Source organism: Emydura macquarii, unplaced genomic scaffold, assembly GCF_026122565.2.
Source record: "Emydura macquarii macquarii isolate MOO-44397 ecotype Brisbane River unplaced genomic scaffold, CSIRO-AGI_Emac_v2 contig_2734, whole genome shotgun sequence".
Taxonomy (NCBI): domain Eukaryota; kingdom Metazoa; phylum Chordata; order Testudines; family Chelidae; genus Emydura; species Emydura macquarii.
The window spans coordinates 3687551-3702319 of record NW_027132871.1 but is presented as its reverse complement, the minus strand read 5'-3'; the positions used below and the strand labels follow the sequence as shown (position 1 = coordinate 3702319).

The 14769-nt window shown below is 39.1% G+C and overlaps 1 protein-coding gene across 3 annotated transcripts in view; it reads left to right on the top strand.

Moving 5' to 3' along the window:
• TCEANC (transcription elongation factor A N-terminal and central domain containing) overlaps positions 1-14769 on the top strand; it is a 31385-nt gene that overhangs the window by 4020 nt on the left and 12596 nt on the right. For all 3 annotated transcript variants that reach the window (XM_067566164.1, XM_067566165.1, XM_067566166.1), the window contains exon 2: positions 14240-14356. The gene's annotated coding sequence lies outside the window, so the exon portion shown is untranslated. The remainder of the gene's footprint in view (positions 1-14239; positions 14357-14769) is intronic.

Sequence of the window (14769 nt, the reverse complement as noted above, 5' to 3'; positions counted from 1 at the left end):
AAATTTTTTTTTTTTTCTTATAGTTTTTTTTGGAGCCTGACTCATGTTTTTTGAAAGGTCAGGCTTGGCAATGCTGTTGCGGTGGATTCTATTGCACATAGAAATTGAATCCAGGGAGGTACTAGTCCAAAAACCTGCTATCAATTCTAAATGGGTTTGGGAAATATCATTTTGAATTGAAATTGTGCGCAGTCCCTACTGTTGAGTAACACAGTTATATATTGTGAAGAATCTTCCTCTTGGAAGATACTGTTTAACACTACAGGAGTTACCATATTGGCTATCTATCCTAAGTGACTGGCAGTATGAATGTGATGGTTTTTCTCCATCTAGCACGAATCCATCTAACTGAGGGCAATTTAGAAAACTAAATTGGATTGAATTAAATTAGTTTATTTATAAACTGCAGAAGTTCCTGTTATTATATTAGAGTCTCTTAGCATAAGAGAAGTGGCTATTGCATCCTCTGGCTATAAGGGAACAGTGATTAGCATTGCTAATTCAATGTTGTTGTGACCCTCCCTTGCCTGGGGTAGCCACCTGAAAATGCCAAGGTCAGGGCAGGCTGTAAAAGGAGAGCAGATTCTCCCAGCCCTGGTGGGTGACATTGAAGTCAGGTTTCCCAATCAGCCACAGTACCAGATCAATATAGGTTTGGATCTTACCCAAAATACCACGCTGCCAGCCAATCTTTAGTAACTAAAACTAAAGGTTTATTATACAAAGAAAGAACAAACAATAAGAGAAATGTTAAAGGATTAAAGCAGTCAGATACATACAAATGATTTGAAAGTCCATATACATCAGGTTTCTAGAAGAATTGTGGGGTTGCAGGCTTGTATAGTCCCTCTGGTATACATCCAGTACCTGAATGGGTCTCAGGCCTTTGTTTCACAGCTTCAGTTGCAGATGACTTGGTCCAGAGGTAGATAGGTTGCTGAAAGCTGAACAGGATTGAAGACAAAATGGATTCCGAGGCTTCTGCTTTATATACCCTCTGTCCTTGCCATGCTGCTTGTGGAATTTCACAGGAACCTAAATGTAGTCCAAAGTCACATGGGCAAGTATTGGTGACTCATCAGGTATATCCCTGGCTTCTCCCCCTGGGCCCCTTGCACCTAGGAATGTCTTAAAGGGCCATTAAGCAGCCTATTGTTCTGCAGCCATCCTGTCTGAGGTGCCACTCAGACAGCACAATTTGAAATACTGATATACTGAACATATTTATAACTGCCATTACACATATAACACATGAACATAAACATTCTCATCTTACTTATCACATTATAGCCTTTCTAACAGTACATGACATGGTATATCTTACATGAATTATTATGATTTTGACATACTGATGTCAAACAAGATCATAAATGCTCCCCTCCCAATCCAGCCATCGTGACCCCCCCAATGCGAGACTGGTGTAAAAGGGAATAATCAGAGCGCCTAAATATACCTCAAGGTCCCCCCTTATCCAGCCAGCATGACAGTTGTCTTTTTCAAATTTTACAATAATAAATTGTAGGTCTTTTAAAATTCACTGCCACTGCAAACTATTAGATGTGGGTGTATTTTTCACACCATGCATATGGTACTAATAAAATGATTTTCTGACACACCCTAAAATTTTTGTTTGGGTAAATAGTTTTGATTGAGTGAATGTATTGTGAGAACTTAAATGGTACAGTGTCAATGGCATCAGCACCTACTGTGTAGCTGTTATAGAGTTTAGTACTCTAGGGTAGGACCTGCCCTCTGCTATCCAACGTGTGGGGGAAAGGTTCTGGAAGACACTTGCATCACCCTACTTCTGTGCAAGCAGTAGGGTATGCCTTCTCCATAGTTCTCAAGAGACATTCCCAATGTAAATTAAAATTATGGTAATTTGTGGTTATGTTTTGTCAAAAGTTGCTTAATGCATAATAGGACTATATTATTTTTGCTCTGACTAGTCTGTTTTTTAAATATTGTAAACTGAAAACATAACTCACCCCCGTTATTAATTTACAGTACTTTACTGTTTCTGCTAAGATCTTGAATTTTATTAAACTGCCCCTTCCCCAACCACCCCACATTCATTAGCATTTGTGTCCAAAAATAATAATGCATTTGTTTTCAAAACAAATCCCTTGTGACAAAGACCTGTTTTGAGCTCCAAGAAGGAAAGAGAATCAACATTTTTATCCAGTGGTCACAGCTATCACCTGATACTTACAAGTATTGAAAAATAGCTGAAAGAGAGAAGGGATATTTTCCTGTCAGTTCTTATTCAGTTTTGCCATAAAGATATGTAGAAGGTGAAGGGGTAGAGGAGAAGGAATGTGTATGAAGGAAAATACCTTCTTAATCTCAAGCTTTGCATCAAAACTTGAAAACACCAGGCTAAATATTTCTTTAGACTGACAGAAATATGATTTGGCCATAGATCAGAGATATCATGGAAGCATTTCTCTAGCTGAAACAGCTGCAGATTTCAAGAAGCTATAATTAAGTCTTTTATTAATGTGTAAATATAAATTCTTAAACTCATTAATGAAATTCTATCTGAACAATGTATAGGACAGTAATAAAATTCATGCAGTTATAGTGCAATAAAATATGAGCAGAATTGCATACCATCCTCTTGCAAATAAAAAATAAAGTGTCTGTCTCATTTTGTATTTGTTAAAACTTAGTTTTTAAGAAATTAAAAATACAATATAGAGTTATCACAAACTGACATTCAGTTAAAAAAGGGGAAAATGTTGTTACAGAGATTGTAATATTTACAGCCCAGGAAAATATCTAGCTATAACATTTTTAGTCCTTAATAAAAAGCCAAGGGTTTTTTGCCTCATTTAAGTGAATAATTCAATTAAATTCAACAGGACAACTCATATGAGTAAGATAAGTCAGATTTGGGATACAGTATGTAAACTAATAACTATTCTTCAAGAAGCCATCATCATACTATTCTCAGTGTTGGGGCTCATGCCTCCATCATCAGACCAGGTGGAATTCCTAAAGCTAATGATAAAATTCCTGCAGTGTGTTTGGTTCAGCTCACAAATTCTCTGATTTTGGGAGTTCTCATCAATCTATTGCTGGAGGCTTGATGCCCAAGAATGAGAACCTTGTGAAACGATATCTTTGAAATAGCAAAATTGCAAGCTAAATAACTTTTCCTTACCTGTGATCAATTAAATGGTAAGAAAGTTTGAAAATGTCTATTAATACTATCATTTGCATATACTCTTAAATATTTCAATAGCCAATGCTATTATTATATCTTTAAAAATAAGGAAAAACACCCTAGACATAATAATCCTCCAGTATGATCATTTAAAATTGTGTAACAGAGAGAGAATCAGTTTAAATCAAAAAAAAAAACTGTCAAAGAAAGAAATATTCTTATCCCTTGCCACATAATATTTTTTTCAAACAAATAAATGTGACATTTCAGTTGTCTAATGATTAATTTTGGGTGATCTGTGGGATTTCTGTAGAAAAATAATTTCATGTGTGATTGTCAGTAATACCATATGAACAAATTTCTGTATAATCATATAAAACCTAGCATCTTTACATGTGTGCAAAATATAAAAAACTGATATCAGCTAATAAAAAGGAGGCAGTATCGCTACTTGAACAGCTATTTGAATGGTATTTAGTACCTCCCATCACATTTTGTTTCCAAAGTAGAAAGGATCACAATGTATCTTAAGGTTTTAGACTACTACTGCCTAGTACCATAATATCTTAACATCTTCCATGTAAAATCAGTAGGGATAGTCCCTAATGAACTTCATGGAGTTTCTGTCACTTTCCCCTTTTCAGAGTGAAAACTCTGCTTAGGGTACAATTGTTGGTTTTGATTTCTTTTAGATTTTGTTGGTAGACTGTTGTTAGTGTCATTCTTATGGTGGACAAGACTGTACAGAGGTTCTGCAGCATTTCCTAATGACTTTGGATTCATTTGATCTCCTCTGGTAGTTTGCTTCAAAGCTGGATTTCCTCTGCTAAGAATGCTTTATCCCAAGTTCTCACCTGGTTTGTCCTGGGCTTTGTGATCTGCATTGTCTTAGCTGTCATGTTGGTTCATAGATTAGAATTTGACATTTAATGTAGCTGAGTCATAATCCATTAATCGCTTTGAAAATTAAGACCAAAATCCTAATCTAGAATTGGAAGCTGAATAGGAACCAGTGGTGGGACTTTAGCGCAATTCTGATGTGCTCATAGCAGACTAAACTCGGGAGAAGGTAAGCAAACACATTTTGTCCTCTGGAGCCTGTGTATTGTCTTCACAGTCATCTTCAGATACAGTGAATTATAGTAATTTAACCTGGGCGTGACAAATACATGGATCATTGTGGTAAGGTCTTGGTCCAAGAAGGATAGACAAAGTTTCCTAGCAAAATGGAAGTGAAAGAAGGCATTTTTAGGTACTGATTTTACCTGGTTATCCAAGTAAGGAGTTCAACAAGACCCTTATGCTTCTTATCACTTAGATGAAAGGAGGCTGTATGCCTTCAGTGGAAGGTGGAGACAGTGTCTGAGCTAATTCTTCAAAGTGTTTCCCCTTTCTGACCAACATCATATCAGTCTTGTGTGGGCTCAGTTTGATCCAGCTGCTTTTCAGCCAAGAACTGATTTCTTCTAGGAATTCCGAAATGTTAGAAGTGGTGGTGGTGGTTGTATCTGTTGAGAATAAGACGCATAGTTGAGTGTCATCAGCCGAAGTGGTTGGCAGATGAATCTCACTCTCTCTCCCAGTGGTCTCATGTAGATATTGAAGAGGGAATATTATGTATGCATGAAGGAGTCAGCAGATAAGAACCTTGAAGAAGAGGAACAGCTGTCTATCACTGAGTTGTTGCTTGAGAGGAACAACTGGAGCCACTGTAGTGCTGAGCCATCTACTCCTCCTGTATCCTATATGTGGTTTAGCAGAATCTTGTGGTCCATTGTTCAAAGGCTGCAGAGAGGACCTGCAGTATGAGCATGGATATTTTACCTTTGTCCATGGCTGTAAATAGGATATGATAGTGTTACTACAGCTTCTCTGCTATGCCCTGGTCTGAATTCTGATTGTGAGGCCTAAGGGTGTTGGCCAATGTCACATTGCTGGAGCTTATTATTACTACTTCTTCAGTTATTTTGCCCAGGAAGGGAGGTTGGAGACAGAATGGTAGTTGGAGATGTCTTCCGAGTTGAGTGATGGCTTTTTTGAGGATTGGATGAACTGTTACGTTTTTCAAGGAGTTTGGCATTGACTATTTCCATTAGTAGTAGCCATAGTTGCTCTCTGCTGGCTTTTACCAACTAGGAGGCGCATGGATCTGATTCACGGGTTGTGGCTGTAATATTTTTCAGGTTTTCTTGAGCTTCAGCATGTGTGATGGGGCCAAACTCAGATGGGGTGGAATTTTCTTTTCCAATTAGTTCCATATATATTTGGCTGTTCTTACCAGAAAAGGGTGCATTCAATTCTTTACACTGGTTGATCCTTGAGTCTGATGCCTGTGCTATGCAATTAGGATTGATAAGGCAATTCATTAGGCAAAATAGCTCTGTTGGTCACGATTCTTCGCATTGATTGTGAAGAAGTATAAGGGTCATTTTCCCTCCTTTACTGTAGAGGCATTGTTCTATAAGAGTTGTTTGATGCTGGTGGAGGGATTCATCATGTTTTTTGTGTCACTGGCATTCTGACTTCACGATTTTTCTCCTGTAGTTTGTCTGTGAATCCTGGGTGATCATCTCGGTTGGCGTGGGGAGGAATGGGCAGCTTGTGGTCAAGTGTTTGCGGTAGTGAGCATCAGGTGACTGATTGTACTGTTGTACTAATTTATTAGTGCCTTGGCCTGGTATTTGTGTGAGATGAAACCTACAAAGGACAGGAGTTTTCAGGGGTAGATCAGCTTTGATGAGAAGAAGGAAAGGCTCTACTCTTTGCCTACATGAGATAATGGTGAGACTAGAAGACTGGCATGTTAGTGATATATCCAATATCCACTCTTAGGCTGAAGATAAAATTAAGCATACGTCAGGCTGTCTGTGTTGGTCCAGAGACTGCCTGCAAGAATTCCATGGTTTCCATGTAAGCCATGAGGTCGAGTACTTTTGTATTATTTGCATTGTCTGTGTGGTGGTTGGGATCACAGTAGGGGGATTCCAGTACTATACTTTGTAGCATTTCTGTAAATTCATAAAGGAGGTCAACTGGGTTTTCATCAGAAAGTCTGTACACCACTAGGAGTCCTAGGTTTCTCTTGTCCTTTGTCTCACAGATCATATAGATGCATTCAGATGTTTTAGTTTCTGGGGTGGAACATCTTCTGTATCAGAATTAGGAGGGGAACAGAACTGTAACTCTGCCTCTTCTCTTCTTTTTTTCTTGTGCATTCTGGGGTCTATCTTGGATTGTGATGCATAGAGTATCCTATGGGGACTAGCTGTGCTGGAGTAGACCTGGAGGTGACAGTGAACCATATCTCGGTGATGCAAGCAAGGCTGTGTGCTTCTGGTACTCGTTGTCTTGATGGCTCACTTTGCTTTAGGCAGTGGGAGCTTCAGATTATTTTCTTTTTCTCTGTCTAATGAGAATCAGAGAAGGAGAGCTAATAATAGATGACATCAAGAAGGTTGAATTGGTTAACGGCTCTTTTGCTTCAGTCTTCACTAAAAAGGCTAATTGTGACCAGATACTTAACACAGTTAATATTAACAAGAGACAAGGAACACAAGCCAGAATAGGGAAAGAACGAATTAAAAAATATTTAGATAAATCAGATGTGTTCAGGTTGGCAGAATGAAATTCATCCTAGGGTGTACGAAAGGAATTAGGGTGTGCTAAAGGAATTAGGAGATGCAATCTAAGAACAATTAACGATTATCTTTGAGAACTCTTGGAGGATCGGTGAGGCCCAAGATGACTGGAGAAGGGCAAACATACTGTCTATCTTTAAAAAGGCGATCAAAGAGTACCCAGGGAATTATAGATCAGTCAGTCTAACTTTGATACCTAAAAAGATACTGCAACAAATTACAAACTGACTGCTTTATAAGCACCTAGAAGATTATAGGGTTATAAGTAAGAATCAACATGAATTTGTCCAGAACAAACCACACCAAACCAATTTAATTTCCTTCACTGACAGGATTACTGTCCTCTTGGAAAGGGGGAAGCTGAGAACATGTTATATGTTGATTTTAGTAAGGGATTTAACATAGTTCCACATGACATTCTCATAAACAAACCAGGGAAATGTGATCTAAATTAAATTATTATAAGAGGGTGCACAACTGGTTGAAAGACTGTACTCAGAGTAGTTATCAGTAGTTCACTGTGAATTGGAAGGACATATCGGTGGGGTCCCATGGGGTCTCTCCTCAGTCTGATACTATTCAATGTTTCATTAATAATTTGAATAATGGAGAGTATGCTTAAGGGTTATTATAAAGAGGACATAATCAATTGATCTCCATGTCCTCTGAAGGTAGGACAGGAAGTAATTGGCTTAATCTGCAGGAAGGGAGATTTAGGTTAGATATTAAGAAAAACTTTCTAACTCGAAGGATATTAAGCACTGGAATAGGCTTCCAATGGAGGATGTGGAATCCCATCACTGGAGGGTTTTAAAGAACAGGTTAGATAAACACCTCTCAGGGATGTTCTAGGTATACCTGATTCTGGCTCAGCCTAAGGGACTAGATTAGATGACTTCTTGAGATCCTTTACATCCCTGTATTTCTATAATTTTGTGATTATTTGATTTTACTGATCAAGCGATTGGCTCAGTTTATATTGTTACACAGTGATAGTCGTCATTTTATATTTATATTTTTAGCGGTGAATTGATTTATAGGGTTGTTTTCTTTTGTTAATTTCAGTTATTGTAGGTCTGATTGTCATTTATTCCAGTGCCTCTTTACATTGTTCTGTCAATGTAAAATGGCCTTAGAGTGAGCATAAATGTTTCTCATCAGAGCAGTGTAAAGGGATCTTAATGTAAATGAGAATCAAGCGCTGTGTTTAACATAATTGGCAAATGTACTTAGATGTTATAGCCACTATATAAATTAAAATAAATAAATGTGGATGTGGTCAATGTCAAGCTTTCTGGAGTAGCTCACAATCGTGAGTGCTGACCTCAGGGCAGACTGTTAAGAAGTGGGGCACAAACCCCAAACTGATTGTGAGTTTAGATTTAGATTTCAACAACCAAGCACTGAGTGTGAACTCCTCAAGCACTCACAGACTGTCCTCTTGGATACTCCAGTTTATCTTGCCACCAGGCAAGTTTGCCTCTGTGATAGATGATCCCGTGTACACCAATAATCACAAGAATATGCAAGTTACTCCTAGTTCCATAGAACCAATCACCTATCCTAGGTCAATTGTACCTCAAATCAAAGATAATACTTGTAGCCAATCCTATAAGGCTAACTAAAGATTTATTTACTAAGAAAAAGAAATGAGAGAGTTAGTTACAAGATTAAAGCAGGTAAACACACACACACAAATAAGTTACAATCGTAGGGTTCCAAAAACTGATAGTAGCTGCTGTATATGCAAGCTTTGTATGTCCTTTAGGGCTAACTCAAACTAAGCAGCTTGGGGATCCCTTGCTTATGCTTAGAAATATTGCCCTTTCTGAATTCCAAGCAGCATGGTGATACAGTCCCTTCTTGTCTGGCATTTTTATTCCTTTCCCTTAGAGCTCAAGCTGATAAGATGAGTTCATTCACAAGTCCCCGCTTCATAGATGTGGGAGGGAAGCAATGAACAAAGTCTTTGTCATTTGTTTCATAATGGCTCATTTGGTTTCAGTGGGCCTTTTTGTGTGCATAATCAGCACTTCACACTAATTACTACTTCTGTCCTGTTTGGTGAGTTACGCAATTGTGTTTACAATGCAAACACTCAGTATAACTTTATATCATTGGTTACAGATGTTATAAGTGAGATCAATATATACAGCATCCTGCAAGCATTTCATCAAGTCGAAATGCTACACATATTCTTATCAACTTAACATCTATTTTAACAGTGTGAAGCACACAGATGAACCAGACTGATTTCCAGCTATGTAGTTTGTAGCTAGTGAGGCTGCATTTGGAGTATTATGTCCAGTTTTGGGCCCCCCACTACAAAAAGGATGTGGAGAAGTTGGAGAGAGTCCAGCGGAGGACAACAAAAATGATTAGGGGACTGGAGCACAAGACTTATGAGGAGAGGCTGAGGGAACTAGGCTTGTTTAATCTGCAGAAGAGAAGAATGAGGGGGGATTTGATAGCAGTCTTTAACTACCTGAAAGAGGGTTCCAGGGAGGATGGAGCTAGGCTGTTCTCAGTGGTGGCAGATAACAGAACAAGGAGTAACAGTCTCAAGTTGCAGTGGGGGAGGTTTAGATTGGACATTAAGAAAAAGTTTTTCACTAGTAGAGTGGTGAAGCTCTGGAATGGGTTCCCTAGGGAGGTGGTGAAATCTTCATTTTGGGAGGTTTTTAAGCTGCGGCTTGACAAAGCCCGGCTGGGATTATTTAGCTGAGGTTAGTCCTGGTTAGCCCTGCTTTGAGCAGGGGGTTGGACTAGATGACCTCCTGAGGTCCCTTCCAACTCTATGGTTCTATGATTTGTCAGTGTTCAGTGAAGCCTAGGGGCGTTAGTATGAGCTGGCACCTGGTCAGCCAGCATTGCAGTCTTGAAACTTGAGAAACTAACTTGACACCTATTCGTACCATGGCATTTCTGAACTGCTAGAATTCCTGTCAGCAGCTCATCTTTCTTATCAGCTTTGGGCAGGTAGGTATCTGATCAAATTTTAAGTACCTTAGCTCCTTTAGGGCTGTTGGAAAGGAGGAGCATTTTCTCTCTCTTTCTCAGACTTTGGACTGCCTGGAGAATTTTTCTTTAGGTCCCCTTTATCGAGCCTTTTGACTATTGCGCACACGTTCATCTCATCTCCACTACTCACCCTCACATCTTTCTAGATATTGTGAAGGGGTTGTTTTTGCTGTTCTTCCTCCCACCCAGCCTCTGTTTTGATTGGTGGTCCTACCCAGTGAATGGTTTCAGTGCTTTCCCCAATGCAGTTCATAGTTTTTTCTAAATAATAGAGTGAACTTGACCTGATTTTTGTAAGTTTTGAGCTTCCCAGACAGTTCTGAATAGTAGCACTGAAGAGGGACATGACACTGACCACTGCACACACTGCTGTAGCAGAGGCATTGGAGCTGTTTGCCTGCAGACTTAAGAAGGCAGTACTGCATCATTGTACACTCTGTTCAGGATTGGAAGGTAATCTTCATAATCATAAGTGCTAGAAGCTACATCTCACCACTTAAGGTGTGGCTTATTCAGGGTAGAGTGCTCGTCCAGACCTAAATGTTCTCGGTCCACTAGATCATGCTGCCTCTTGTCTAACAAAAGTTGACATGTTGTGCATACAGACTGACTTTCTTTGTTCCAAATTTACTACTGTTTTCCCTGACCTGAAAATAGAATTTTAAGTACTTGAATAAATGGCTATAGCTTCTGTAATCAGTTACATGTTTTCCTGAAAGACAGTTTTTTGTTGATGTTTTTAACTATACTTAAAGTTTCAAAACAGACAATCAACAGTAAACAGTAGATTCTGCTACTTTTCCTCTTTCTCATGCTGCAGAATAATGTCACTATTGCAAAATTATGCTGAATCAAGATATGCATCCTCTGTACACTTTAGGGACTATCATTTTGCGTGGCTCATCTGTTGCTTGGGCTTTTGAAAAATTAATCCTTTAAAGTACAGACCCACAAAAGGAAAAAAAAAGCAGTAATGTTGTGTGCTGGTACAGTTATAATAATCCAGAATGAGTACAGTCTATGTCATGGAATGCACTAGTAGTACATGCAGTGTATGCTTAAAAATAAAACCAAGATTTTATGGGTTTATTGTACTACAGCTCCCTCTGGTGTTAAAAAAATAAATCCTGCATTTTAAAACTGCAGATAGCATTCTGAAGAGCAGTAGTTCTCAACCAGGGATATGTGTATTCTGTGGATGAAAATGTACTATGTTAGAATTAAGAGTTATTTATTTTTAGTGGATAGGATGACCAGATAGCATGTATGAAAAATTGGGACGAGGTGGAGGGTAATAGGTGCCTATATAAGAAAAAGCCCCGAAAACTGGGACTGTCCCTATAAATCGGGACATCTGGTCATCCTATTAGTGGAAGATAGCTACAAAATTCTGTATGACTTAGCCTTTGGTCTGGAGAGAGTGAGTATAGGATAATTTGCTGCTAACTGGGCCACATACTAATCTGTTCAGTATCCATGGTAACAGAGTGAAGAAAACTAGGGTCCACTTGGCAGAGGCGAGTAGGGTCAAAGCTACTGCTCTGCGCCATATTTTCCCTCTCTCCACACAACACAGAAACCCTGTTGTACAGTTGAGGCGCCATCACTCTGGGGAATGGAGCTTTGAGTGGGAAGGAACTTTGTGACATGCACGTCTTGAATCTTGAATGGATTTCAGATAGAAAATATACCCCAAAATTACTGCCAGCTTGAATCCGCAATAATTCCCTCCTCATTTATACACATACTCTAAAGAGGTGGGTTTTCACATTGTGGGTGGGACTACATTGCAACATGGCTGCTCTGGGAGCCGTGCAGGGTCTTGGACATTTGTACTGATGACCATAGACTCTGGGTGTCCCAAGTTTGGAAAGTTCAGGAACAGAATTCCCTGCCTATTCTTGTGAAGAAGAACTCTACCTCCAGACCCTCCAAAATACCCAAAAAATAACCTTTTTGGAAGAAACCTCCAGTATAAACTTGTAGAGTTTTATAGCTCCTATGAGTGTTTCTTACATTGGTTAGCATACTGTTTGCTAGTGTGAGAGCTGGGACAAAGGGTTTAACATTATAACTCTCCTCCAACAGCCCCAGAATTTGAACTCCAGAGTCCTGGCTTGGTTTATAGAGCTGTAATTGTGCTAATGCCACTTAAGTTTTTTTCACATTGCTTTTTATTTTACTAAAACGCTGAATCAAAACTTAGGGTAAAATCTACATATTTTATATGTATGTATTACTTTTAATCCTGAAGGATCCTAAAGCCCTTCACAAACTATATACATACAGCACCGCTGAAATACTTCTAACTATGGGACAAAGGGCAGCAAATACAGTATGTACAGCTCTGCGTGCTAATGGCTGGGAAGAGAATTTGGTCAAAATACTGGGGTAAACCCTTCCTGTTTTTAAAAGTACTGTGGACACTTAATTACTTTGAATGACAACATACACATTTTAAAGTTTTTACATGAAATCTTGAGCTGTCACAGAAGAATTATGTATTTTTTTCATGATCTCCATCACCCTTTATTTTTTGTTTCTGCTGGGATTGAAGATAGGCCATTTAGAAATGTACCCACATCGTAGATCAGTCATTACCTTCTATGATCTAAGATGCACTTTTTTTGAGTGGGGGACTGGTTTAGACATTCGCTCCTGGAGGCCAGCATAACCACTGTTCACAGATGCTTCTTAAGGAGCATATTGTTTCTTCAGCAGCTAACTCTGTTGATGTGAGGATAGGTTTTTATACTGTCTTCTGTCCTCCGTTATTGATGAACTAGTCCCTAGGCTTTCTCTTCTCAATCTTTGTTCTCACAGGTCACCATGGATTACAGATGACCTGTGACAACCATAATGAGAGAACACTTTGGAATTCATGGTCTGAAACTCTCCATTTTGTTGCCCTTCAGGACATGCTGTAGGGCGCCCCCTCTGCTTTGAGTGGAAGGAACACAGAAAGGCTGTATTCTGGGCATGGTGCAGCGTGTGCGGGTTATTTTTTTGATACCTCTCTTTGATTTTCTGATTTTAGGGAGAGTTTCTGGTCTTTTAAAAATATTTTGTCATAAATACCTATAGTAGTAGGCAAGTATTGTTTACTTGCCAATGTAATCTAAATAAATACATTATTTAATTCTGAGTTATGGAAGATTTTAAAATTTACCAAAACATGGTGTACATCATGTTAAACTAGAAACAGTTGGCCCTTAATAATATATGCTTGCATTAGTTTACTTGACAAACCAGACGTATTGATATAAGAAATTAACAATTAGAATTACTAAAGGTGACTTTCCTCTGTTGTGTGAGTGATACATGCTGATTGCCCTTTGTCATTTATACAAAGTGGCTATTTTCATTTGAGGGACTCTCCTGGAATATAACTTGATTAAGTGCCAAAATAAATTGTTTGCTGATGGTGACAGAGTAACTTCAGATCTTCCCCTGGCCTCACTGTATGTCTACACTGTAAAGTAAGGCTATGCTTGAGGCCCGGCTCAAGGCTAACCCTCTTTGGGTCCACACTGCAATTGTGCTAACTGAGGGTCCCCGGACACTGCAGGGCTGAAGTGTCTGAACTCGAGTTAAGCCAGGACCCAGGATCCGAGCCCTATTGCTTTGCAGTGTAGTCGCAGCCCTGCTTGACTCAGGTCTAGGGAGTCATCTGGAAGTATCCCACAATTCTATGGGACAACTTTTTAGTCCTCTCTATCCCAACAATCTGCAATCCTTTCTACTGAAAATGAAAATCCCCTCTTGGCAAACAGCAGCAGCTTAGGTCAGTGTTAATCCATTCTGTTCTGATCACTGATTTGCAAGCACACTATCTGAGAGCCTCCTGGGTTTGCAATGAAGAGCAAACTTTTGCAAAGTGAGCTGCTTCCTGGTAATATGCAGGGCGGGTAGTAAAGTTTTCCCACAGTACACCATATTCCTAAGGATAGAGCGGCCACATTTGGGGAGGGGGTGCTAGGAACTCGAGGACATGGTTACTTTGACTTGGGTCTGTGCACTGCTGTGTGGATGCCAAAGCCCTAGGTTGGAGCTTGGGTCAGTAAATTCTTCTTCTATAGTTAAAATACAATGTAGATGCTCAAGCCCGTAGTTCCTGGGCTTCCTGGGGGTCAGCTGACTTGAGTCCCACTAACCCTGAGCTTGCATTTCAGCACAGACATAACCATTTTCTCGGTGGGAACATCTTTCTGTCTAACTTCATCAAGAAGATAAATTTTTAACTGTTGAGTTGTTTCCTTTTCTCAGAATTTCTTTAATTTCAGCTACTTCGTAATTAATAACCCACTTCAATAAAAGTGTTAATTTTTCTGGGGCTATGACAAGGTCTGTTAACAGCTTTGTGCACATATTTTGATAACTGCTTTAAACTGTTGTGTTTTTTTTTATCTAGCTTTGCTGCATAAGATTCTGTGTGAACAACTCAGTTCAGAGTCTTTACTGTTCATTGAATGCATACATCAACCTCGGAAGAAAGACTTTCTGTAAACAGGTCTATTTTGCTGTAAATGTAAGTAGCCTATCTCTTGAGCTGTACATTTTCTAAGATTATAAGAAATCCTCATTTAGTTGTTCAACACACTTATTTTATTTGTTGTCCATATTCTGTTTAATTTTTTGCTATATCATATTGATTCTTACACAGGCTTGTTTAAATCTTGTGTGTTTTTAGTCATTTAGAGCCAAGTCCTGAAAAAGTTAATGCATACCTGGGAGATTCAGACAACTCATAAGAATCTTAACCACTGCATGTGTGTATGCATGTAAGAAGTATGATTATAGAATTTATATGTGGCGTGGAACAGTGCACACACATTTGTAACCATTGTGAAAAGGTCACATTTGGAGGTGAGGGTGTTAGCAGAACCAGTGTCTGATCCTGAAGTGCAGGACAATGCATATTGGATGAGCACATGACACTAG